Below are 26,962 nucleotides of genomic sequence, written 5' to 3' on the forward strand. Positions count from 1 at the left end.
ATTGAGAATCAGACAGGAGAGAGAGGATATTGCAAGAGAACTGAATACGCACACCAGTCTCTAATAACATGTTCGTTTTCTGTTCTCTTTAAGGAATTTGTTAATGTTAGACATCACTCAAGTCTGTGATCCCTGGGTGGGTAATCTGAACAAGAGTATGGAAAGTGTATTCTACTAGATTTTGGCAGAGAAATTACAGTGTCTCTAAATGACAGAATAATCCAGGCAGAGCAAAGCCAAATTTAATTTAGAAATTGTACGTATCTAAACTAGTTCAATTAAAAGGACATTGATATTTTGAGGAGATGACACTGAGCATCTGTCATATACTGATAAAATATGACAGTAGGAAACTGACTAGACTCCTTATTAAGGGATTATATCTCAAAACAAAATGGTTTATCATAAATTTTATTTTTAATATGATAGTATTCACTTTGCATTATATACACATTTGTGATTTTTATGAACATGCCACTTTTATTGTATAAGCATTGCTTCCTTTCTTTTTTAAGTATGCTTTTTTTTGGTGAGGAAGATTGGCCCTGAGCTAACATCTGTTGCCAATGTTCCTCTTTTGTTTTCTCTTTTTCTTCCTAAAGCCCCAGTACATAGTTGTATACCCTAGTTGTAGGTCATTCTAGCTCCTCTATGTGGGATGCTGCCACAGCATGTCTTGACGATGACGAGCAGTGTGTAGGTCCGCACTCAGGATCCAAATCTGCCAACCCCAGGCCACCAAAGCGGAGCACACGAACTTAACCACTCAGCCACAGGGCCAGCCCCCATAAGCCCAGCTTCTGAAGTTATTATTTTATAGGTTTTTCTTCCTAAATGAGACGATTCATTGCCTGCGGTTGTTTGACTGCAGTTCTTCATGACCTGAAAACCAGCCATGTTAGATAATGAAGTTATTTTTTTCTGAGAACTTAAATATCTCGTTAAAAACTACCTTAAACTTTTAAGTTGTTATGATAAATAACAAAACTCTATCACCCCTGATAACTTTTCTGCACTTTACTGTCAGAATAATGTATTGGCATAGAGCAAAACATAATCCCAAATAGCTCTTTTTATCACCTTCTGTTCTTAATTGTTATTTTGTGTGAATAACAAAGTCCTTCAGTTGGCGAGTTAGTCATCATATTTGGCATGGGGCCAAGGATGATAAAAAGATTACCTGAAGGGATGAATGTGAGCTCCTGTTTAGACACACTCATGCTTCTCTTTTTGTTTTTATGCATCTTACAAAATGAATCAACAGGGCTGATATTTTATTTTTGCTTCAGCTGTGTTGACCAGCAATAATCAATTACATTCTGATAAATCCTTTTTAATATAGATTACATTGTGTAAATCAACTAGCAATCACTCAGTTTCATGATATCCCATAGGCAGTCCATTACAGATAAGCTTAGGAATGGAAATAATAGTAGGAAATGTGTATCTTTGCTTACACATCACCAGCTGTGTGTCTCTGTTCTTCTTTCCTTCCTTCCTTTCTCCTTTCCTTCTTCCCTTTATATTTTCTTTCTTTTCTTCTTTTTGGTGTAATAATCAGTGACAAAACTACGAACTGGTGCAGTATTGTCACAATAATTTTTGTAGAAGTCAATTACGGACTTAGACTCATGGAAAGTAACAGAGAAAGTGAGTTTGACTGCCATTTGTCTGTCAGGGTATCTGGGTCGAGTTAAAGCAACCTTAGTTTGTTTGCTAAAAATTATCATTGCTCTCAGTAGAGCTAGAAATATAATTAATTTAAGATATGGAAAGCTGTGTTTCTAGAGTCAAAGCTCTCTTAATACCCTGAATATTGAAAATATACACATTCATCCATATCAGAAGATTTCTACCTCTCTTCTTATTAGTGCACTGATAAGCTACTGTGATATTGAGAATTTTACTGTAGGATTGCAAAGGTCATGGATATATGAGGATGCCCCAAATTGCTATCATATCTCTATTCATCTAAGCAGCCAAATACAACTTTGTTCATATTTTCTAATCCTTGTCTTCCTTATTTAAAATTTACTTTTACATTGACATCCTGGGACTTGAGGAAAAGGGAAGAGGATACAAACAATGGTTCAGAAGCTTTTCAGTTATTTGAGAGAAGCCTAAATTTCTAAAAAATATTTGGGAATAGAAAAACATTGAGGGCAATTCATGATTTTATTAGAAAAAAAATGCAGCTCCCTTGTCAATGTTTTTGTCTCCTTTTTAAAGCAGTAATAAATAATTAAGCAACATATTTAAATATTCTATTGTGTGTCATTGGTAGATTTTGGCATATGTTACATAATCAACATCATATACATCCAAGATGCCTAAATGGTATAAGAAAAGAATCTACCAATAGTTCCACTGCCTGCTTGGAAAAGCATAGAACTAGAGACACGTAAAGAGAAGGGGGTAAAAAACCCTGATAATCAAAATCGGAGAGAAAATATTTGTTCCCTGCTTTCCTCACTACTTCTTCCCTCTCTCCCTTCTGGTCCCTCTTCCTCCTACTAAATGGTTAGGTCCATGCCTTTGGTGGCAGAAGGAGAGGGGAAGAGTTGAGTGTATAAGATTCAGATGAGCTAGAAAACAGCCAAGACAGCCAGATATAACAGATAAGGAGTATAGACTTTAGAGAGGCAGAAGGCACAGCACCATGAATGACAGAACCAGCACCAGGAATGATACACAGAGGCAGTTGGAGCTCAGGAAAGTTTTTCAGCTCTTTCCAATGACTCCCATACACCGTCAGTCTTCCCATAACATAGCTTCTTGCCTCAGCTGAAAATTTGACTGTCTCCTAAGAATACTACATCCCTGGTGCAGCCTCTCCAGGAGAGGCTGCCGATTCTCAAACACTCTTGATACATCAGGATTGGGTAGTAAGTTGATTATGTTTCCTGTACGGTAATCAATGTAACTTCCATTCCAAAATTCTACCTCTCTTATTTTGAAAAATAAGCTGAAAAAAACCCAATTTTCCTTTGAGACTTGGGGAATCTGACTCCATTCCCCTCTTTCCTTCCCTGTTCTTGATGTTACCAACCTTGTGGATACTTCTCCTCATTTATTAATAACTTCAGCAAATGTATTTCATTCTTCCACTCCTCTGAACCTACTGTGTCATTCACCTTGCCCCTACCATCCCCATGAATGATCCATCCCTCTTCATGAATGATCAGTTGCTTGGGCTCCTTATTTTCAATTATTTTTCTTAAACCATTCTACAGCCAAATCTAGAATTTGCCATTAGTGAGAACTGCACCATCCATGAAATCATAGTTTCAAAGATCCACCTGACAACCGCTGACTTTCCTTCTAATTGACTCAGTTAGCTTCACTGATGAATTTCTTCTATCTTATTGAGGTCCTTGACCTCACCACTTTTGTACCACCTGTAAGTTCCTTCCTGAATTTACTTTCTTATTTGAATAGCCTTGATTTTGTGTTGTATCATTCCTATCTTTTCAAATCCTTTTAATTCCTTGACTCTCTCTCCTTCCATTTTACTTGCACTAAATGGAACTCATTATGCACTTCGATATTCACAGAAACACAGTTGAACTTCGCTGGAGAAAATCATAGAACAAATATGTCTAATTTCATTTTTCTAAGTCAGGTTTATTGAGCTAAAATTTACATAAAATATAATTCATCCTTTTTAGGAGTACTATTCTACGATTTTAACACATGCATATGTATTTGGCAACCACCACCACATCAAGATATGGAAATTTCCCTCCTGCTCCTTTGTAGTCAATTATCTTCCCCCACCTTCAACCTTAGTAAGCGCTTGAGAGATAGAATATACTAAGGGACAATACCCAGATCATATACAAAAACAGAACTCTGACCCACAATCTACAACAGTCAGGGAAGCCAATCATAACCTCTGTAGCAATCAGTCTAGAACAGCCAGGACTTGATCAATAACTACCAGCTTCCCTAATTTTTGCCTCTGCTTTCAACTTAGGGCCAACCAGAGAACCAAATATGCTCTCACAATCAATCACATAAATTTCCAGCTTCTAGTTAGCCCACTCCCAGCTTCTGCCACAAATCTCCAATCAGGGCATACCTGAAGCCTTCTCTTTTTCCCACTACACTGCTCTCCAACTTCCCTGTCTGCCTTTGAGTCTCTCCCAAATGCAAGTAGTGATGGCTGATTCCCCTGCCATCACAAGCTCTGAATAAACGGCTTCACTTGTTCTCCTTTGGGTGGTCTTATTTATTTCCAGTTTTCCTGGAGGTCCCATCAAGACACTGTGGCAGCAGACCCCAGCCTTCAACCAGATGTGGTACTTACAGAGACCCTTGTTCCTTGCTGCTTGAGGCTCATCGAGTATGTGCTGACATTGTAAGGTAGCACGAATTCTGAACTCTGTTCTCTTTGCATTGAGTTCCTTGGCTATTTATTCTCAGTTTGGTACCTGGGTTTTATTATTGCTTTCCATTTGCTAGGCATCCTTGCTGGAATCAGGCCATTCCTTTTCACCTCTTTTGGTGTCTTTTCCATTACTGTTTTGTGTTGTGCTGTCTAAAAGTGTTATTTGTCGTAAGATGGAAAATCATAGAGTAGAACATGAGCTTAGGCCATACGAACCTTATTATTCAAGCAGGCCTCATAGACCAATGAGTGTGCAGTTCTCACTAGACTGGCATCCACTTGGACAAGCTTTTCTGTGGGTCACCAATAAAACTGGAAATGTTACCATTCATCTAGACTTTGTGTCCCCAGAACCCAACTTTCAGCCACAGAGAGCATTCTTTCTGGTTTTGTACCTGCCGAAAGGCACAGATGTTCAGGTCTGCATTCAGGGGTGTCAAATGTCAGGTTGGGGGCCCAAGACACTGGGTGCTCAAGCATTATATTCCTACTGACTACTGCCAGCTCTCATGGGTTTTCTAAGTCTAAAACCATTCCTCTTCCAGAAAAAACACTGCTTCTTATGTACACTTTCATCACAAACATTATTCTTATGCCTCTCTTTCTAAATGCTAAAGATTCACGAAGATGATTTGGGCTTTCAGTGGCAACTCTGGGGAACATTTGATTTGAACAATGTTGTTCATTTCAAAGACTCCTTAGAAAAAATGAGAATAAGATTTCTCAGGCCCAATTTTTGATTGATGTGTAGAGGCCTCCAAATAAAATTCTGAGTCAAGATTTGCTTCACTAAAAGATTTCTTGGCCAAAGCCAATGAGCAATTTGATCATCTTAAGCCACAACAAACTGGGCTCACTTTTGTAGCGAGTCCTCGCGCTCCTTGTCCTCCAGGGGCTTCTCTACACTCAGCTCTCCCTCTTCCCCTGTATCTTCCTGATCTCTCTTCTTCTGGGCCTTGTTGTCTCCTCTTCTTCTCCTTTTCAGACTCCTTACCTTTTCCCCAAAACCCCCAAACAATAATTGCCTATAAAGAGTCATCCCTCTCCTGAGTAAGATAGGCAGGTGACAATAGAATTTAAATCTTCCCTAAGGGGCCTGAGTTGAATTATGAGCTATAATTAAAGATTTTCCTAAACCCAAACAAGATCAGTAAATATTCATGGAAGAATTCTGAGTTTTCTTGGGTGCATATGACTCAAGTTTCCATGACCTACATCAACTTGCACACCCACATTGGTGAGAACCTCAGAGGCTAATTCCTGGATGGCAGAAACCTATTGGACGAACCCAGAAAGAGACCTTCAGTATCCCTCTTTCCACAGTAAACCCAAGGGTCTAAAAAAAAGGCCCCCAAACTAAGGCAAAGCTCTTAAAGGCCATACCAAAAACCTTTCCAATAAAAATTAATTATACATAATTCAAATGGATTAATTGATTCAAATAATTTGATTGAAATGATTGATAGAGAAAAAATTAAGCTATAGGAAATTTTCAGGATTGACTGGAAAATACTGTCTGACATCATTTGAGAGTTGAAGAAACTGCTGATGTAATAGCATCCCTTTCATCTCCTTTTGTCAGTGGAGCTATTCCTGAATTAGAATGGGTAATAGCCTTTTTATCTTAACTATGGCACTTGCAGAACATTATGAAAGGACTTTAGAGCAAAATGAGACAGGTATTAAAATAAACTTAGCCCTACTGATCAAAGAGCTAGGTGGCCCACTTTCCAATCAACCATCTACTGACAGGAACACTTGTAAATATTGTAAAACTAAGGGACACTGGAAAAAAATTGTCCCATTCTTACAAAAGAATAACAAAGACAAAGAAAAGTCCTTCAGTTCAAATTAGCTAGGGTGCCTCCAGAAAGGGAAACTCGCCCAATAGCCTACCTCACCTTTAAACATTAAAGGTGAATTAACTGTAAATCTAGATGGCCGTTCTCATAAAGTCCTGGTAGATACAGGCGTTACTCTTTTTCCATTAAACCCTACCACCTTCGCTCAACTTCTGCTTCTGTATATGTGTTGCAAATAACCCACAGATTTTCCCTATCTTCTAGCCCTGAACTGTAATGCTTGGAATCTTGACTGAAAAACATTTCCTCCTGCTTTGTGCTGCCTCCCTGGAAATTTAATAAGGAGAGACATTCTTTGCAAATGGAATTGTAATATTAAATGCACACAAGAGGGATTGTTTCTTGACGTTCCGTAGGACTCCTCTATTTATAATCAAGTACCTATGTCTGCTCTGGATAAACCTTTGTCTCCTCCATTGTATTTGATACATACTCCGGGTAAGGATACTGACACCATTCCTGACGTTCTGTGGGCTGAAAATTCCACTGACATAGGAAAGATAATTGGAGCAAAACCTATAAAAGTTCAGATAGATCCTATCAAACCATTACTCAAACTTCCTTAATATCTCTTGAAGCAGAAGTAAAGAAAGGGCTCAAACCTATAGTTGAAAGTCTTATACCAAAGGTCTTCTAATACCCTGCACTAACACTTGTAACACTTCCATCCTGCCAGGAAAGAAACCAAATGGATGAGGAGATCGATTTGTTCAAGACCTTAGGGGCATCAACAAAAGTGTTCTCCTCCACTTCCAGGAAGTATCTAACTCAAATACCATGCCGTCATTAATTCCCCGTAAAGTGACCCGCTTCACTGTAGTGGATCTCTGCTGCACCTCTTTCAGAGTGTCTCTATACCGAAAGAATAAATACCTTTAACCTTCACCTTAAGGACATGGATAGTCATGTCCCATGGGTTCACTGAAGTCCCCTCCTATTTTCTCCAGGTCTTCAATCAAGACTTCAAAGATCTAAATTTCCCTTGAGATCTAGTTCTGACATAATGTGTGGATGGACTCCTACTTTGGGGAACAAGGAAGCCTATAAAGAGATTTCATGTACTTGTTCTCAATCCTAGCAGAAAAGAGCCAGAAAGTTTCAAAAGATAAATTACAATTTTGCCAGGACACAACCCATTATTCTGGCATGACCTATGCAACGACGGAAGAACATTCTCTCCTGATAAAGAGTATCCAAACTTCTCCTAGATCCCTCACAATACGATAATCAAGAGGATGTGCAGGTTAAGGGAATACTGCAGATGAATGACAAAGTTTTCTGAGATTGCAATGTCTCTTTACGAATTTACTAAGTCCTTTGTAAGAGACCCTCCCCTTTTGGAGCCCAAGTAGGAAAAGGTCTTCTATAACCTGAAGAAATCTCTTCAACAGCCTCCTTTCAATTGGATCCCTAACAACAAGAAACCATTTCATCTCTTTGTACACGAGTTATCTAGACAGGCCCTTGGGGTTTAACTCAACTTCATGGGAACCATCAAAAACCCTTTTCTTACTATAGCCTCATCCTTGACCCAGTTGCAAAGGCTTAATCCCTTTGTCTCAGAGCAATAGCTGATGATGCAAAACTTGTTTATGCTTCTGCTGAACTAGTTCTAGGCTCCACACTTGGTCTCAATGTTCCTCATGAAGTACAGACATTACTACTACCTGAGAATACAGTACTTCTCAGACTCTTGATTGCCCTCTCATGAATAGTCACTTTCTCCCTTTCACATTACTGTTTATCACTTCAACACTCTGAATCTTGAAAAATGAACATTATAATTGTCTTATCTCAGTTATGGAAATATCTGTACCTTGCTCAGATTTACTGGGGACTCCCATTAAGACCTCTGACCTAATATTATCTACTGATGGGTCATATCTCAAAACAAAAAGTGAATTTTATCAAGCACTGATAGAGATACCAATAATCTAAGATCTTCTTTGAAATACAGTCCTCTATATGAAATAAAATTCACAGATGATAGCTTGTAATCACAGCCTCTTTCTCTCGGCGTGATATACTTGAAATTTATGCAAAGTTTTTCATGTATCAGGAATTATTTATTTTTATCACTGAGTAGTATTTCATTGTATGCATGTAAAACAATTTGTTTGTCCATTCACCTATCAATGACCATTTGGGTTATTTTCAGTTTAGGGTAATAATGAAACCTTTCTATAAACATCTGTATAGTTTTTTTACTAGAACTTACATTTTCATTCACCAAGATACATATGTAGGCTTGAGATTCCTCTTTTGTATCATAAGTATGTGTTCAATTTTGTAAGAAGTTGTCAAACTGTTTTCAAAATGGCTTACTATTTTGCATTTCTACCAGCAATGTATGAGAGTCCAACTTGTTCTGCACTTTCATCAGCACTTGGCGCTAGTACATGTTATTTTCTTATTTGTTTCTTAGCCCTTTTAATACACATGTAGTGCTATCTAAGTGTGGTTTTATTTTGTATTTCCCTAATGATAAATGATATAGAACATATTGCCGTATTTTTACATAATAGCTCTACTTTTAGTGAGATGTCTATTCAAATCTGCTGCCCATTTCTTTTAAATTGAGCTGTGAAAGTTCTTTATATATTCTAGGTACCCGTCTTTCATCAGATAAATAATTTGCAACTATTTTTTCCTAGTATTTGATTTGTCCTTGCATTTTCTTAACCATCTTAAAAAGAACAGAAGTTTTTAAATTTTCACCACATTTAAATTACTATTTTTTTTCTCTTGAAGTCTTCTTTTTTGTCTCTTAAGATACATTTGCCCAAACCAAAGTCACAAAGATATCTTGTCTTGGTTTCTTCCAGAAGTTTCATAGCTTTAGATTTAAGATTTAGTTTTATAATTCAGTTCAAATAATTTTTATAGAAGGTGTTAGTCATGAGTCAAGTTTCATTTATTTGAAAATGGAAGTCCAATAGTTCCAGCATAATTTCTTGAAAAGACTAACCATTTTCCATTGAATGTCTTTAGTACTTTTGCCAAAAATTAGTTGTCCATACATATTTGCATTAACTTTTGATGTTTTTATCACGTTACTTGATATATATGTCTATCCCTTCACTAATACTACACTATCTTGGCTTTTGTGGCTTTATAAGATAGAAAGATTATGGCAAAATTAGAAATCAGGTACTATACATCCCCCAGCTTTGTTCTTTTTCAAAATCATTTTGGATATTCTAGCTCCTTGGCCTTTCCAAAAAATATTGGAGTCAGTTTATCAATTACTTAAACAGAAACACTAGGATTTTGATGCAGACTGCATGAATCCGTACATTGATTTGGGAAGAATTGATATCTTAACAATATTGATTCTTCCAATCATGACATAAATTCTACCTTAAGTGATCTGTCTTGATTCCTATCAAAATTCCAATGGAAGTTTATTTAGATATAGGCAAGCAGTTCCTAAAATTTTCTGGGAAGGCAAGGAAACTGGAATAGCCCAAACAACTTTGAGATAGAATAAAGTTGAAAGTCTCTTGCCTGATTTTTATACTTATATAGCTCTAGTAATCCAGATAGTGTGTTATTATTGGGTAGATAAGTACATCTATCAATGAAACAGAATGGGGAGTCCAGAACTAGACTCACGCGATTATCGCTAACTGATTTTTGACAAAGACACAAAAGTAATCCAACGGAAGAAGGATAGACTTTTCAACAAATGATGCTGGAACAACAACTGGACATTCATGGGGATAAAAAGAAAGGGAAAAAAAGAATCTCAACTTGAACTTCACAACTTGCACAAAAATTAGCTCAAAATGGATCACAGAACTAAACGTAAAGCTTTTTAAAGAAAACATGGGAGAAAATCTTTGTAAACTAGAGTCAGGTGAAGAGTTCTTAGACTTGATATGAAAGGCACATTGCATAAAAGAAAAAATAAAGGGGCAAATTAGACTTCATCAAAATTAAGACCCTGTTAAAAGAATGAAAAGAAAATCCACACTGGGAGAAAATATTTGCAAAGAACATGTACGGCAAAGGACTTGTATCCAGAATATATTTTAGAAATTCTCTAAACTCAGCAGAAAACGAAGAGCCTGATTAAAAAATGGACAAAATATTTGAAGACTTTTCACCAAAGAAGATATATAGATGGCAAATAAGTCAATGAAAAGAGCTCAATATCTTTAGCCATGAAGGAAATACCAATTAAAGCTGTGATGAGACACCACTATGTAAATCTTAGAATGACTAAAATAAAAAAATATAGATGATACACCAGTGCTGACAAGGATATGGAGCAACCGAATCTCTCACACATTTCTGTTGATAATGTAAAATGTTACAGTCATTCTCATAAACAGTTTGGCAATTTCATATAACATTACGCATGTACTTACCATATGACCTCATAATCACACTACTGGATATTTATCCTAGAGAAATAGAAATTTATGTTCCTGCAAAATATTGAACACAAATGTTCACACCAGCTTCATTTACGATGGCTGACAGCTAGGAACAACCTAAATGCCCTTCAACGGTGATACTTCTATATGATGTATTACTACTCAGCAATAAAGGAAACAGCTTGAATGAATCTCAAGGGCATTATGCTGGGGCTCAGGGCTTGGGAGGAGAAGCCAATCTTGAAGAGTTATATACTATATGAATCCACTTGTATAATATTCCAAAAAATAATGGAGATGGAGTGGTGGAAAAGATATTTGTTGTTGTTGCGGGTTAAGATTGGGGGAGGATGTGTGATTATTAAGGAATAACATAAGAATTGTCATTGTGATGATAAAAGTTCAGAATCGTGATGTGGTGATGGTTTCTCAAATTTGCACATGCAGTAAATTTTTTCTGGAACTAAACACACACACATGTACAGTGAATGAATAAACTAGTGACGCCTGAATAAGTCTGTACTTCATAGTATTGTACCACTGTCAATTTTCTGGTTTTGATAATGTGCGATGATTTTGTATATTACCATTGGGGGAAGCTGAATGAAGAGTAGATTGAAATTCTCTGTACTGTTTCTGAAACTACTTATGAGTCAAACTATTTCAAAATCAAAAGTTGTTTAAAAATGATCATTGTATTGTTCAGATTTTTATCATTCTCAACTTGTCCCCTATTTATAATGTATACTTGCTTAATGTTAGCTCTTTCTTAACTGGATTGAATGTACCAGAAATTCTGCTACCAGGACTTGTGCATTGTAAAGCTTCTCTATTTTGTTTTGCCTCTGAAATGCATGGATTTTGTTTTAATGTAGTTTTTTTTAAGAGGGACTCATGAATGTTTGCTTTTCGAAGTTCCTCCATGTTTGAGAATGTCTGCCATCTTCCTTCATATCAGATAGGAATCTTCACTGGGCATAATATTCCTAGGTCATAGTGTATTTGCGGAAGAGCACGCTTGCTTAATTGTCTTCTGGCATTGAGCATGGCCTTGGAAAGATCTGAGAATAGGATGGATTTTTTCCCCTTAGACTCACTTATTCTTATTTGCCAAGATTTTTCAATATGATATTAAATATAATATTGCTCCTTTTATTTTGGATTCTATTCAGCAGAATGTCAAAGTTCTTAATACTTTATCTCATTTATCTTTTTTAAAGATTTTCAGCAATTGTTTTATTTTTCTAGTATCTTTCTGTTGTGTGTTATTGAAAATCTTTCTTTTCTATCATTATTTGCTTCTATTCTGTACCTCATTGATTCTGATTTAATTATTAATTCTCAAATGGTGGAATTTGGTCCTCAATGTGTTTTGATAGATTGGAAATCTCCCATTTAGTATAATTTTGAGCTCCTCTTTTATTGGATTCATGTTCTTTTTTTTTTTGAAGATTGGCTCCTGAGCTAACAACTGTTGCCAATCTTCTTTTATTTTCCGCTTTTTCTCCCCAAATCCCCCCAGTACACAGTTATATTTTAGTTGTAGGTCCTTCTAGTTGTAGCATGTGGGACGCCGCCTCACCATGGCCTGATGAGCGGTGCCATGTCTACATCCAGGATCCAAACCAGCGAAACCGTGGGCCGCCAAAGTAGAGCCCACAAACTTAGCGACTTGGCTACAGGGCCAGCCCATGGATTCATGTTCTTATCATTTAATTTAACATGGAGAAATTTCTTTTTGTTTCTTCAATTACATTTCCATCGTTTTTGGAATCACTGTCTGTTTTATATTGGGCAATAGCGATGTTGAATATATTTTCATAGATCTGCAACAACTATTAGCGTCTTTGGTCGAAGTGCCCAGACCCTCCTCTAAGGAAGAATTTGCTGTCTAGCTGTGAGGAGAACTGTCACCAGATAGCTTCCACTTGTCAGTTCCTTCAGGATGTCAATCAGCTGCAGAGAGCCGCCTCACCAGAGAATACACTCTCCACAGAGAGGCCACAACCAGTGGCTGAGGGTAGTAAGAATATAAATGGATCACCATTTTTACCACATGTGGGACAAGTCTGATAAACAATAGACTTCCCCACTGAGTTGAGTGAATCTTTGTGAAACCTCATGGGAGTTCAAACTCACCCTCTTCCCAGTCCTAAGTCCTCCTCCTTCCCTTACATCTTACACTCCAAACACCTTCTTGGTGTCTACTTCCAAGTACTCAATCTGCGACAATATTTTTGGTTCATTTCGTAAATTTACCTCCCACTAACTTACCAATATAGTTATATACAGTTCTGCTTATTTCAGCATTTTATTGCTCACATAATATCAATTATGAAAGTATGCACACAAGCTATATAGGGCGGTATAATTTTTGCTTCATCATTTTTATGTTCTCTCATTTTTACTAGCTTAGTTTTCTATGTGTTAACCACTAATTCATCACCAGACACTAAAGAATAATTATCCAACTCCATTAAATATGTTCAAATATAGGAAGTAACCATGATTTTCCAAAATTATCATCTATTCTTATATTTGAGGGATGGCTTAACTGAGTATAGAATGCTAGGTTGGAAATCATGTATTTCAGAACTTAGAAGGCATTTCTTATTTTTTTTATAACTCCTGCTGTTACAGTTGAGAAATGAATCCCATTCAGATCCTTAATCTTGTTCACATTCCTATTAATTTTTCTTTCTGGAAGTCTTTAGGATGTTTATCTCTATCATCTGAAATTTCATAATGTTGTACTTTAGTGTGCTGAAAGACCTGTTCACTGAAAGCTATAAACATTGCTGAAAGAAATTGAAGATAGGCAAAGAAATGGAAATATATTCCATGCTCTTGGAATGGAAGAATTAGTATAATTAAAATGTCCATACTCCCTAAAGCAATCTACAGATTCAGTGCAATCCCTATCAAAGTTCCAAAGATACTTTTCACAGAAATAGAACAAAGGATCCCAAAATTTATATGGAACAACAAAGGCTCTGAATAGCCAAAGGAATCCTGAGAAAAAAGAACAAAGCTGAAGTAACACACCCCCTGAAACTAGACTTACAAGAAATGCTAAAGGGATTTGTTTAAGTGGGAAAGAAACATCCACAAGTAGGAATAAGAAAATTACCAAAAAACAAACAAACAAACAAACAAAACAATGAAATCACTGGTGAATCACTGGTGAAGAGAAATATACAGTAAATAGCAGATTAACCACCTATGGAGTGAATATGAAGATCGAAAGACAAAAGCACTAAAATGATCTATTCCCAGGATAAGAGGATGATGGATGCACACACACAAAAAAGAGGTTAAATATAATGTCAAAAACATAAAACGTGGGAGGAGCAGAGTAAAACAGTAGATTTTAGCAAGAGGTCAAACTTAAGAGACTATCAATTTAATACAGATTGCTATATATGTAGGATATTATATATCAACCTCATGGTAATTACAAACCAGAAACCTATAATATACACAAAAAATTAAGGGAAAGGAACTCAAACATAATACTGAAGAAAACCATGAAACCACAAGGGAAGAGAGCAAGAGAAGAAAGGAAGAGAGAAGAACTGCTAAAGCACCCAGGAAAAAAGTAACAAAACTCCCTGATTTCAAACTATGCTACAAAGCTATAGTAACTAAAACAACATGGTACTGGCACAAAAACAGACACACAGATCAATGGGACAGAACAGAATCAAGAGCCCAGAAATAAACCCACACATCTATGGACAGCTAATTTTTGACAAGGGAGCCAAGAACATACAATAGAGAAAGGAGAGTCTCTTCAATGAATGCTGTTGGGAAAACTGGACAGCCACAAGCAAAAGAATGAAAGTAGACCATTATCTTATCCCATACACAAAAATTAACTCAAAATGGATTTAAGACTTGAATACAAGATCTGAAACCATAAAACTTCTAGAAGAAAACATAAGCAGTATGCTCTTCGACATTGGTCTTAGCAGCATATCTTCAAATACCACATCTGACCATGCAAGGGGAAGAGTAGAAAAAATAAACAAACGCGACTATATCAAACGACAAAGCTTCTGCACAGCAAAGGAAAGAATCAACAAAATGAAAGACAAGCTAACAATTGGGAGAAGATATTTGCAAACCATATATCTGATGAGGTTAATATCCAAAATATATAAAGAACTAATACATCTCAACAATAACAAAAAACTAACAATCCAATTGAAAAATGGGCTAAGGATCTGAACCGACACTTTTCCAAAGAAAGATATACAGATGGCCAACAGGCACATGAAAAGATGTTTGACATCACTAATTATTGGGGAAATGCCAATCAAAACTACAATGAGATACCACCTCATGCCAATCAGAATGGTTATAATTAACAAGACAAGAAATAAGTGGTGCTGGAGAGGATGTGGAGAAAAGGGAATTCTCATATGTTGCTGGTGGGAATGCAAACTTGTGCAGCCACAATGGAAAACAGTATGGAGATTCCTCAAAAATTTAAGACTAGAACTACCATATGATCCCACTATTCCACTGCTGGGTGTTTATCTAAAGATCATGAAAATACAAATGTGTTGGGGCTAGTCTGGTGGCATAGTGGTTAAGTTCACATGCTCCACTTCAGCAAGCAGCCTGGGGTCCATGGGTTTGGATCCCAGATATAGACCTACACACTGTTCATCAAGCCATGCTTTGGCAGCATCCCACACACAAAATAGAGGAAGATTGGCACTGATGTTAGCTTAGGGCCAATCTTCCTCACCAAAAAAACAAAACAAAACAAAACAAAACAACCCACAAATGCATAAAGATGTAAGCACCCCTATGTTCAATGTGGCATTATTCACAAGAGCCAAGACTTGGAAACAACGTAAATGCCCATCAAGGGACGAATGGATAAAGAAGATGTGGTATATATACACCATGGAATACTACTCAGCCATAAAAATGATGAACTCTTCCCATTTGTGACAACATGGCTGGACCTTAAGGGTATTATGCTAAGCAAAATAAGTCAGAGGGGGAATGATCTCACTCATATGATCGCACTCATAAATAGAAGATAAATACAACAACAATAACAAACACATACAGAGATTAGATTGGTGGTTACCAGATGGGATAGGGGAAATGGGGAGGGCAAAAGGGGTGGCTGGGAACATGTGTCTGGTGGTGGATGGTAATTAGCCTTTGAGTGGTGAACATGATGTATTCTACACAGAAACTGAAATGCAATGATGTACACCTGAAATATATATAATGTTATAAACCAATGTAATATATATAATGTTATAAACCAATGTAACCTCAATTAAAAAAAAAATTGAACTAACTTTCATGTTTCTGGCCCTACCCTACAGCCCACTTTTGAGATTTCTTTCTGAGTCATGAGCCTTTTGGGAGGTTCTACATTGCAAATCTATTTGCTTCTCTTGGCTTGCCCTCCTGCAGGCTTAAGCATCAGCTTTCTCGTCAGCTAAGATAGGGCATATTCTCCACCTATTTTCACCTTCATAATGTTGCTGAATCTTGCTGTTTATCATCTATAAAAGCTTCTATGTTGTTTGAGTTTTTAATTAAAAATCTGTTAAAATATGATTTGAACTAATAATGTAAATTCAGTCCAACATTGTACCTGTGCATATAATGAATGTTTCAGCATACTTTAAACAATATATGTAGTTTCAGTTTTCACATGGATGATATATGATTGTTCCACAGTTAAGTGATAACTTTTTCAAAGGGCTAACTGCAAATTTTCTAGGTTTTCAATGTCAATAATTTTAAGAACCAAATTTTAATTTCACTATGTGATTATATTAATGGAATTTCTCAGTAGAGAAGAATGTTAAGCCAGAATGATTTAGTTTAGTTTTCAAAAGAAAAGGGTGGAGGCAGTCTTACACTGTGATCTCATTTAGGATGCAAATACAGAATTCATTTTCAGATGGATGATACAAGTTGCAACATTAATAACTTCACAAATCAGTTAACATAGATTTCTCTGTCCATGAATGGTTTTGTGAATACGTAGTTTTCTTTTTTAAAAAGTGAATTTTTACTGTAATGTAATTCTTCAGAATGAACAATTTTAACTTTCTGGGGCTGGCCGGGTGGCGTGGTGGTTAACTTCACGCACTCCACTTCAGCGGCCTGGGGTTCATAGGCCTGAATCCTGGGCACGGACCTAGCACCACTTGTCTAGCCACACCATGATGGCATCCAACATAAAATAGAAGAAGTTGGCACAGATGTTAGCTCAGTGACAATCTTTCTCAAGCAAATAGAGGAAGATTGGCAACAGATGTTAGCTCAGGGCCAATCTTCCTCAAAAAAAAAAAAAAAAGAGTGGTGACATTTCTGCCCTCTCAGGACTAGAATGAACCATCTTAGTTAAAAGAAATATTTTTTACAGCTATATCCAGATGTTCTGAATCTCTAGCATAGCTAATGGACAGTTATTACCATAATGGATCCTTCAACCTTGGCATTCATTTATAAATAATACATTCTTAATACAAGATATATGATGATCAATTTCTAAAATTAACAAAAATTATAAAGGAAAAAATCTTCAAAGTAGTAGACTAGACAATTGTTCAAAAATTTCCTCACTCCTCTCTCATTTCCAGGGAATGTGTACACTTCCCCATTCTTTGACTTTGGGTTCACAATGTGACTTGCCTGGGCAAACAGGATCTTAGAAGATGAGAACCAAGCAAACACTTGAAATGTGTTTGTACAATGCACTTGCTCTCTTGTAGTTCTGTCATAGTCATGAGAAGATATTCCCCTAGATAGCTACTGATACCTAAGTCTGCACCCAAGAATGAAAATGTCTATGGCACATCCTCCAGGGCGAAGATTTGCCAACGTAGCATCACAACTTGAAACAGAATCACACCAGTAGGCCCACAGTCAACCGTATGAAAAAAATGCTTGTACTTTATGCTACTAAGATTTTTATGGGCATTTGCTATTAAATTGGAACAAAGACATGGGATGCTGCTGTAACAAAAATGAAATATGTGGCCTTGGTTTTGAGATTGACGAGTGAATGATAAGGGCATGTCTACAAAATGCAGAAAAAAATGTCAAGGGAACTGTTAAGAAGAATTGTGACCTGTATTGTAATATAGGAGTGAAACATTTGGCAAACTACGCCTGCTGTACCTTATGAGACAGGAAATGGATATTTTGAACTTGAAGACTTGGGCACGATGGTTTACAGGCAGAATATTAAAAGTGTGTTCTGGCTCTTATTGTCTGCATTTCAATAAGGTATTGCCTGAAGTAAAGGCAGAATTAAGTGTAAATATAGTAAATTAAGATAATCTACAATTTTTTGAGTTGGAAAATAGAAGTTTCTCATCTCTAATTTCTTGAGACAGTAAAAGATTCTCAAATCAAAGGCAAAGCGACAAAGCTTAGGGACAGAGACCGTATCCAGGAGGCTACAAAGAACACAAGGCCTTAGAGTTAAAAAAAAATCAAAAGTGTGGCTGTAAGACTCTTTATGAAGATCTAAAAGTAAAAAGTTGGTATCTAGGAGACGCTTTCAGCTATGCAAAAGGACTCCTGTGATTAAGAGAGAGACGCTAGGCATGCCTCAAAAATAACCGATCACATAAATGTATGCCATATAGATTTGATGGAATTGCATATATTGAAGACCCACGTAGCACTCAGAGAGCTGTATCACAAAAAACTTTGTCAACCTGGACTAAATTAGAATGACATGTATTTGAGATAGAAAAAGACCTCTGGGCATAGAACTTTCTGTAAGAAAGAAGCAGGCTTGGAAAGCTGCTTAGCATCACAAATAAAAAGTCAATTTTTTAATGCCTTCTTCAGAAGAGGCCAAGGAGGAAGATGAAAATGGAAAGAGCTTTCAGAGGACAAAGCCAAGAGCCATGGAGAATAATGGACTGTTGGGTCACTCCCACAGAGAAGAACCAGGACAGAAAAACCAAGTAATATATGCCTAAGGTGATGTCAGAATTGTCAGAGACAATTCTCTTCTTTGTATTTCCCACTTTTCTAAATTTCTCAGTTTTCTCTTATTCTACGTATGTTTCACCATTTTATGTTGAGTATGTGGGAGAGCACATGAGGACAGATAACTTTATTTGAGGTTCATAGGTATCCAGATCAAAAAGAGCCACTTTTAGAAATGATGTAAACCACAAGATTCTGGAATTCAAGTCATATGCCATTATTGGCAGATTTGGGGGGATCTTGGGGTGGAGGTGGCATGTTTTTCATGTGGAATGGACATGAATATTAATGAAGACTGTTAGTTTAGATTATTGTTGAAAACTATTTGTTGTCTCTCACCTCCCCAACTTCATAGGAAGAGTATGCTTTTTTTTTTTTTTTTAGAGATTGGCACCTGAGCTAACAACTATTGCCAATCTTTTTCTTTTTTTTTTCCTTCTGCTTTTTCTCCCCAAATCCCCCCAGTACATAGTTGTATATTGTAGTTGTGGGTCCTTCTAGTTGTGGCATGTGGGACGCTGCCTCAGCGTGGCCTGATGAGTGGTGCCGTGTCCGCAGCCAGGATGCGAACCAGCAAAACTCTGGGCCGCTGCAGCAGAGCACACCAGCTTACCCACTCGGCCACCGGGTGGCCCAAGAGTATGCTTTACTGTCCTTTGATTTTGGACTCAGCGTTTGACTTAATTAGACAATGAATGTTAGTGGACTAGAAAAAGACAAAGGCCTGAAACGTACCTTATTGTTGGTATTTGTTCTCTTGTGTGGCTGCCACTTTCATGCGAAGACCTCCTGGAGGTCTGCATGATGCGAACTCAGCGGGGATCCTGGTAATAAACACTTCAGGGTAGGATTCCCCAACCATGGTAACTTGAAGCAGAGCCAATTAAGACAAATTAAATATCCATGAGCAAAATAAATGCTTTTTGCTTGCCACCAAGATGCTACAAATGTTGGTTATATAGCAATAGTTTAAAAATACAGGAAAATACAAGACAGTGACATCAGCAAGACGGCGGTATAGGAGCTTCCAAGGCTTGTCCTCTCACAGAAACATCAATTTGAACAACTGTCCACACACACAAAATCTTCACCAGATCTAAAGGATCCCAGGTGAGAGATTACAGCACCTGAGTGGAGAAAAGAAATAAGAAAAGATGCACTGAAGAAGATAGGAAAGAGTTTTCATTATCCCCGTTTGTTCACCCCTCACCCAAGCCAAGGCAGCCCAGGACAAGGGAAGACACGCTCTCTCGGGGGGAAGGAAAGTGAAATGAGCTCCCAACTTCATTGTGGACCCCAGCACCAGGCCTGCACCAGGGCCAGGGGGTTCCCACAGACTCAGCCTCCACAGACCCAGCCTCTGGACCAGCTCCTGCAGACCCAGGCACATCATGTTGTATACCTCAGATATATGCAATGTTTATTTAATGTGTACAAATAAATGAAAAATTACTGGCAATATGTCAAAATATTGAGGGTGCTCATGTTTAGATATGAGGGCATGAATAAGTTTTGTTTTTTTCATTTATACATTTGTATGTATATTTTACACAGTATTTAGCCTTTCATAGTGTTTAAAATATAAAAAATCTCACGCAAGTTATATTCTTTGTGTCAAATAACCAAAAGCTCTATTTAATTGGTGATAATATCTTTTAAAATAGACCATGTACTGTGACTATTCAGGTGAATAAATGTTGTTTCACACTTTTGATTATTTTATAAGGTAAATTTTTATTTACTGATCTTCTGAAACATTATTAAAGCCTATAATAAATGTTTTGTGATATGATACAGTCTTGATATCAATGACTATAAAATCCTATGATCTTACAATTTTTATTTTCTTAATTTTATTCTCTAAGATAATATGCTGCCTGTTCTAGTTCTCAGATATTTTTTTAAATATTTACTTTGGCCATGGACTCCAAATATATAGTTATTTAAAATTTATTTTTGAGAATGTTTGAAACATCCAACTGAGGCATGCTCTAAGTGACATAAAAAGTGGGATTGTGGTAAGAAGAGAATTCCAAAAAAACTACAAATCATGTAGTGTGTTAATCAATGATGCTTCTCACATAGTATCTTTGGAAGTCTACCTTCTAAGTATATGATAAGATTTCATTTTAGGCTCCCTGGGGTTGGGTGGGACCATGCAAATTGTTCTGGCCAATGAGTTTTGAGCACAGTGATGTGCATGATTACTAGGAAAAGTAATGTGTGTTCTACATACACGTACGTTCTAGCGGTGTAACTTGGCTTATTCTGATTTATACATGTTTGCTGACGAAAAGAAAAAAAGAATGATAAGAAATAAAACTAGTAGATGTCTAAATTTATAGAGTAGTATAAAATGTAGCACACTTATAACGAAAATAACCAGTATGAAGGCATTGTTCAGTAAAAAAAATTAATTAACTCGTCTATCCATTTTTAACCGCTAAATCCCAGTTTTTACATCTGTTCCCCAGAGAAGACTTTTCTGATACCCCAAATCCATCAGACAAAGTTATTCTCCTATGTGATATCTTTATCTAGGACTCTGTTCTTTTCTCTAATAATACTTTTCACACTCTACTATAATTTATCCTTTTACTGTCTATTTCCCTTTCATATAGTACATATCCAGATGGGCAAGAGGCAATTCTGTTTATTCATGTGTGTATCCCAAGTACCTACAAATTACTAGCACATAATACATTCTATATAATTTTTTCAACTGAAGAAATTAGTACTAAACTCTTGACTGATTTCTAGCCAGGATTTTATTGGAGCATAGGTATACCAAATGATTTCCACACTGTCAATGGCTGCTTTCACCTCACAACTGCAGAGTTGAGTAGTTGTGACAGAGACTCCATGGGCCTGCAAGGCCTAGAACATATGATATCTGGCTCTTTACAGAAAAGGCTGACTGAGCCTGGCTCTAAACAAACTGGAACAGGCCAAGTCAAAAGGACAAGCAAAACCAAATTCATTGAGGGAGGTTGAGAGTGAAAAACTGAGAGACCAAGTAAAAGCACCATTTGCAAAAGTCTGGACGTGAATGCAAACCTACAATTTAGGAAAAGGTAGACATGACGATAACTGCTCAGAGCAAAGAAGACACAAGATGAGGGCAATAGAATTGCCTTAACAGGCTTTGGAAAAGTGAATCTATGGTGCATAGATAAGGAAGACAATTTAAAGGGCAGAAGTAGTGTGGAAATACTAGTATATTTTGTCTCTGGCTTTGGATGAAAATAAAAAGAAAAAAATATCCTTCCATGTTAATTATCCTTGTGATACCTAAAATATACACGTTATTCCTCCTAGCCTCACTATCTTTGATTTTTACTATTTTCTCTTTTGTTCTACCAAACACGTGGTGGTGGGGGGAGAAGTGTCTTACAGGAAGAGTGATGTTACATGCAGGTACAGTGTTCTTTATTTTTCATATTGACAGTATCTTATGTTTGCTCTAATAAATTAAAATTTATACCTTTAACTACTTACATGACAGGAAGCACAAGTAACAGCAGCAATGTGAAAAGAGAAGGTGGAAGCCGACACGGTGCTGACAAGGAAGAAATGGGCGGACAGATGTACAATTCATTAAGATATGCACACTGCCTCCTACTCTGTAAGATATGCTGAGACCACCTGTCTGAATTATGCAAGTTAACAGCTTTCCATAAATATAGTTTTACAAATGCCATATAACATTTTCTTAGCCTTTTTGTACTGATGAATTGGAAATCCAAGAGTTGTAGAGGGTTTTTTTCCCTACAAGCAGCAGACGGTTTTGGTGAATTTGTTAATTGGAAAGATTTTGTGAAATTCCAGCACATTAAGAAAGAAGATATATTACAGACATCACGGAATTCACAGTTAAATACAAGTGGGAATGTATTTAGGTGCTAGTATAGAAGTAAGGCACAAAGAAGATGCTGAGTGACGCTAACAAAGCTAGGAAAGAAGAAAGAAAACATCATGCTTCATAGAAGAAGAATAATTCAACTTCTGGGACTAGTCATTATATTCAAAATCTTGAATTTTCCTGCATGCTTAGAGTTGATTCTTAAATTATCTATTTAGAATTTCTTTTCACAAATGTACTATGTGCCTCCACTTCAAGTTGGGCATAAACGAACCTAATAAATTCAATGTAATTGAAGATTTTGAGTTTATATTCAGTTTCCCAAACTCAAGGGAGAGAGGAAATGCTCCTACTCACTCAGGGTTCAAATCCATTGTCTAAGGCAACATTGATGAGGGGTTCAATTGCCCTTCTGTACATCTCCCAAAGGCATAGTTTAATGATTTCATAATATGAGGTGTATATAGCATAAAAATGGTCATTATCAAGTTGTTTTGCAGGTCTATTTTGAACTCTCAATCAGGATGTTTGGGAGAAGAAAACATAAATTATTTTTTCCTCAAACATTGGGAAGGTATGGCCTTTAAACAATGCAAACTTTTTCAGTTTTGCTGGAAATGCTTCAATAAGATGATACAATTTGAAAGAAAAGTCTTGGAGAATACAACCAAACTGTAATATTAAAGCATATTTTCTCACTGTGAGGATGGATAGGAATGCTTTAATCAATTTGCAATTTCAGGCAGAATGAACTTGTTTCAAATGCCCTGAATTATCTTAGAGTGTGTAGCATGGAAGACATTCAGAGGCTCCAGAGACCTTCTCTAACAATTTTATTGGAAAATATAAGCTGGCTTAATTTGTGTATTAAATATGTTGACTGCTAATAGAACCTTGGTGCCTCTCTAAAAGGAAAATTTTCATTCAAAAGACATATGTAATTTGGAGATATTGTTTATATTATTTCTTCACGTAAAAGTTGTGTAAACATTGGGTTCAGACAAGTGACAGAAATTTGAACTATATCTAGTTTTCGATATGCTTGATAACTATGACAGAATTATCAAGTATGATGTTTTAAAGTATAAAAGATTCTCATTTCCTTTAAGTGAAATTATAGAAAATATGAAGGGCAGACAGAGCCAAAGTTTATTTCATGTTGGAATAAGCAATGAATCAAGAAGACATTTTAAATATTTGTACTATCTTATCGGGGGGGGGGTGAAGAAAATCCATTTGAGAGAAATGAGAGCAGAAGATGTGGATGGCAAAACTAAGGTGACATTTTTGATGTCCAACCTTCAAAAAACTAAACTGAGTAAAAACAAAAAGGCTGTGTCCAAAACAGCTCAGTCCTGGGTTGAATCTTGCCTATGTGGGAGGGGTGGCACAGTGTAGGTGAAGGTTGGCTCCAGGCTGAGTACCTTGGGCCGTACATTCCTGTGGGGCTCCTTAATGGTGTTATCCTACTGAGAGTGCTTAGAAAGCTTTAGCTTTCACCTGAACTTTATAATCTTTCATTTTAGGGAGAAGAAAGGATGAATTTTCTATGTACAAGAAGGTTATCTCATTTGCTGAGGTATTCATTTACTTTTTATTTTATTTTATTTTTTTTGGTGAAGAAGATTGTCCCTGAGCTAACATCTGTGCCAGTCTTCGACTTTTTACTTGGGGAAGATTAGCCCTGTGCTAACATCCATGCCAATCCTCCTCTACTTTGTATGTGGAATGCCTCTACAGAGTAGTCTAGGTTCACACCCAGGATCTGAACCCATGAACCCTGGGCCTTCAAAGGGGAGCACGCCCAACTTAACCACTATGCCACAGAGCTGGCCCCCTGCTGAGGTGTTTAAAGCCAAGCCTGTTTGAAGTTTTTTTGTAGCTGTTTTTTTCCTATTGCCTATCAAAGCTTTTGATGAAAGATAGGAGCAAATTTTTTCAGATCTCAGATACAGTGTGTATGATTCAGTTTGAACTCTTTTCATTTATACCCTTAATATTAACTGAAGCTAATTATGTGTCATTTTGCACAAATAATAACACTTAGGAGAGAGGGAAGGATTGAAATGGTGATCATATTTAAGAAGTTTCTAGTCTACAACTTTGAGTTCTATTTTTACCAAGCGTTCATTTTAAACATCACCTCAATTTTCTTATTTCTTAAATATGTGGTTTGGAGGGATAGATTTAAAGCACTAATCCAAACATCACATTTAGCTATTTGAAAGCAACTGAAATCTCCTTATTCTTACCTTGAAGGGGAAAAGAAGCTTTTAAAAAAAGAAAATTTGCCCCTTTTAAAAAGAAAGTACAGCGTAAGCATACAAAAGTTATGAGTATAAATAGTGTAGTTTTATAAATCTTCATTATTATAGACTGGCAATGGAATTTTAATCGGCTTTTAAAACATGAAATGTGAACAGGGAAAATTCAGAGGGCCAATTTCTGTAACAATTTGCTTTCAGGTAGAACTGAAAATATTTATTAAGAAAGCCACTATAAACAAATATTGAATCATTATGTTTGTACACCTGAAACTAACATATTATATGTCAATTACACATCAATAAAAAAAATTCTAAAAAGACCACTAAACAATATTGCCCTTGCCAATATATATGTCAGTTATATTGAAGTCACCACACTTATTACTGAAAATGTATCTATAGTTTGTGTAGTCCATTTACACTAGCAGTTAGCTCTCTGACTTATTCGTGATAAAATATCCCGTAAGTGGTTAAGTCAACTAGATATATGGACAAACGGATTACAAAACATATTTTATATAAATTCAAATATACGGTTAAAGACAACATTTTATAGTTTCAATTGGAAATCTGAAGAAGCAATTCTTTTTTGACTTTTTCTTCTTTCTAGCAATTCCTAGAAATAAATTGAACTGCTGGAAGCCCAGAGCCGGAGACATGGGTTATGTTGCTTAAATGATCTCTGTAAGATGATAAATTCTCCGTACCTCTGTGTCTCTTCAAAAACCCTTGAAATCTTCTAAGAAATAGTTCAAAAAATAAAATGAAGTTATGTAGTTGAAGGTTAAAATATTGCCTGTTTCAATTTCTCACTCCTAACATAAAAAATGTTTTATATGAGATTTTATCGTTTCCCACAAGAACCTGGATCGCCATACACCCAAATTTACAATATTTCTATTAAAATTTGGTTGGAGATCATAGTATGGAAATGTTTAAATTTAATACAAAATATGCTCCAAAGAAGATGTGTTTGGAGAAGTTTCTTCTCCTGTGATTCTAAACTCACGTAGTACCTGCATTAGGTGGCACTCACGAGACGAGAGTCTAAAATTGGGCGGGCCCCTGAAAGATGGATGATGTGAAGTTCTGGACACTGTGTCACAACTCCTTTATTGCTTTTCTAACTTGTCATGCTTAGGTCATTTAATCCTTCTTTCACTGCTGAATACTATTAGTTGCCAACTGAATTTGTTTCAAGTTAGATTATATCCAACTACAAAATTATCTGTAGAAGGTGATTCACACTAAATATTAAACTACTTTCCAAAACTTCATAATAAAGCTGCAATAAATTTTGATTATATTTTAATATGTTTTCCATAATTCTGTTTTAACGCTAACAGACCCATGATGTACCACTTTGTTGACTCGAAGAGTGAGGCTCAGTGCTGAAAGATTCAAGAAATACAGTGGAGGATAAAACAAATTGTCTTTCTATCCACCAGTAACCTATTGTCTAAAAGGGAATACTAGACAGATACACATAGATTTGAATTCAAGATAGATATTCATAAATTCAAATAAAATATATTAATATAATTTGTGGGAAAACAGAACATTAAAAAATACTTCTAGTTGCAGGAATCAAATCAAGAATTAGGAAGAAGTTTATATTTAAACGTATATTAAAAGGCAGGTAACAATAGACAAATGGAGCATGATGAGGGGAGTCAAATAACAGAAAAAAAGGGGGCCAGAAATTATGAAAACATGCAGTACATTATTGGCTTCCGCTGGCCTGGATTATAGATTTAAATGAGCCACAAGTATACAGTGGCCAGAAGGCAAAACTGAGCAGGAAAGGAAGACAGATTGAAGATCCATAGATAAGGCTAAGCTTTTGCAGATGAACTTTCTTTCAACTTTTAGTGTATGGACATTATTAACAAAAATAAAACCAAACACAACAAAAACCATAAACCTACCGTGAAGAAGGATATGTGTCTGTTTTAGTCTTGGCTCTATACAGAATGGATAAGAACAATAAATAAGTCTTCACTGAGATTTACTTTCCACAACTGCTTACTCACAAAAGTTTCGAGCTGGAATTCCTAGTACTTATGTCACCTAAAAACCACAAGTCCATCCTGAGGTCTACAATGGTTGAGCTAATTATTTGCTCAAGCCTCTGCTAGGATAAAAATAACAAACTTCTTCTAAAGATGTTCTTAAAAATTAGGTCTCAAAACAACATCACATAAATT

Source organism: Equus quagga, unplaced genomic scaffold (genome assembly GCF_021613505.1).
Source record: "Equus quagga isolate Etosha38 unplaced genomic scaffold, UCLA_HA_Equagga_1.0 203_RagTag, whole genome shotgun sequence".
In the NCBI taxonomy this organism is placed as follows: domain Eukaryota; kingdom Metazoa; phylum Chordata; class Mammalia; order Perissodactyla; family Equidae; genus Equus; species Equus quagga.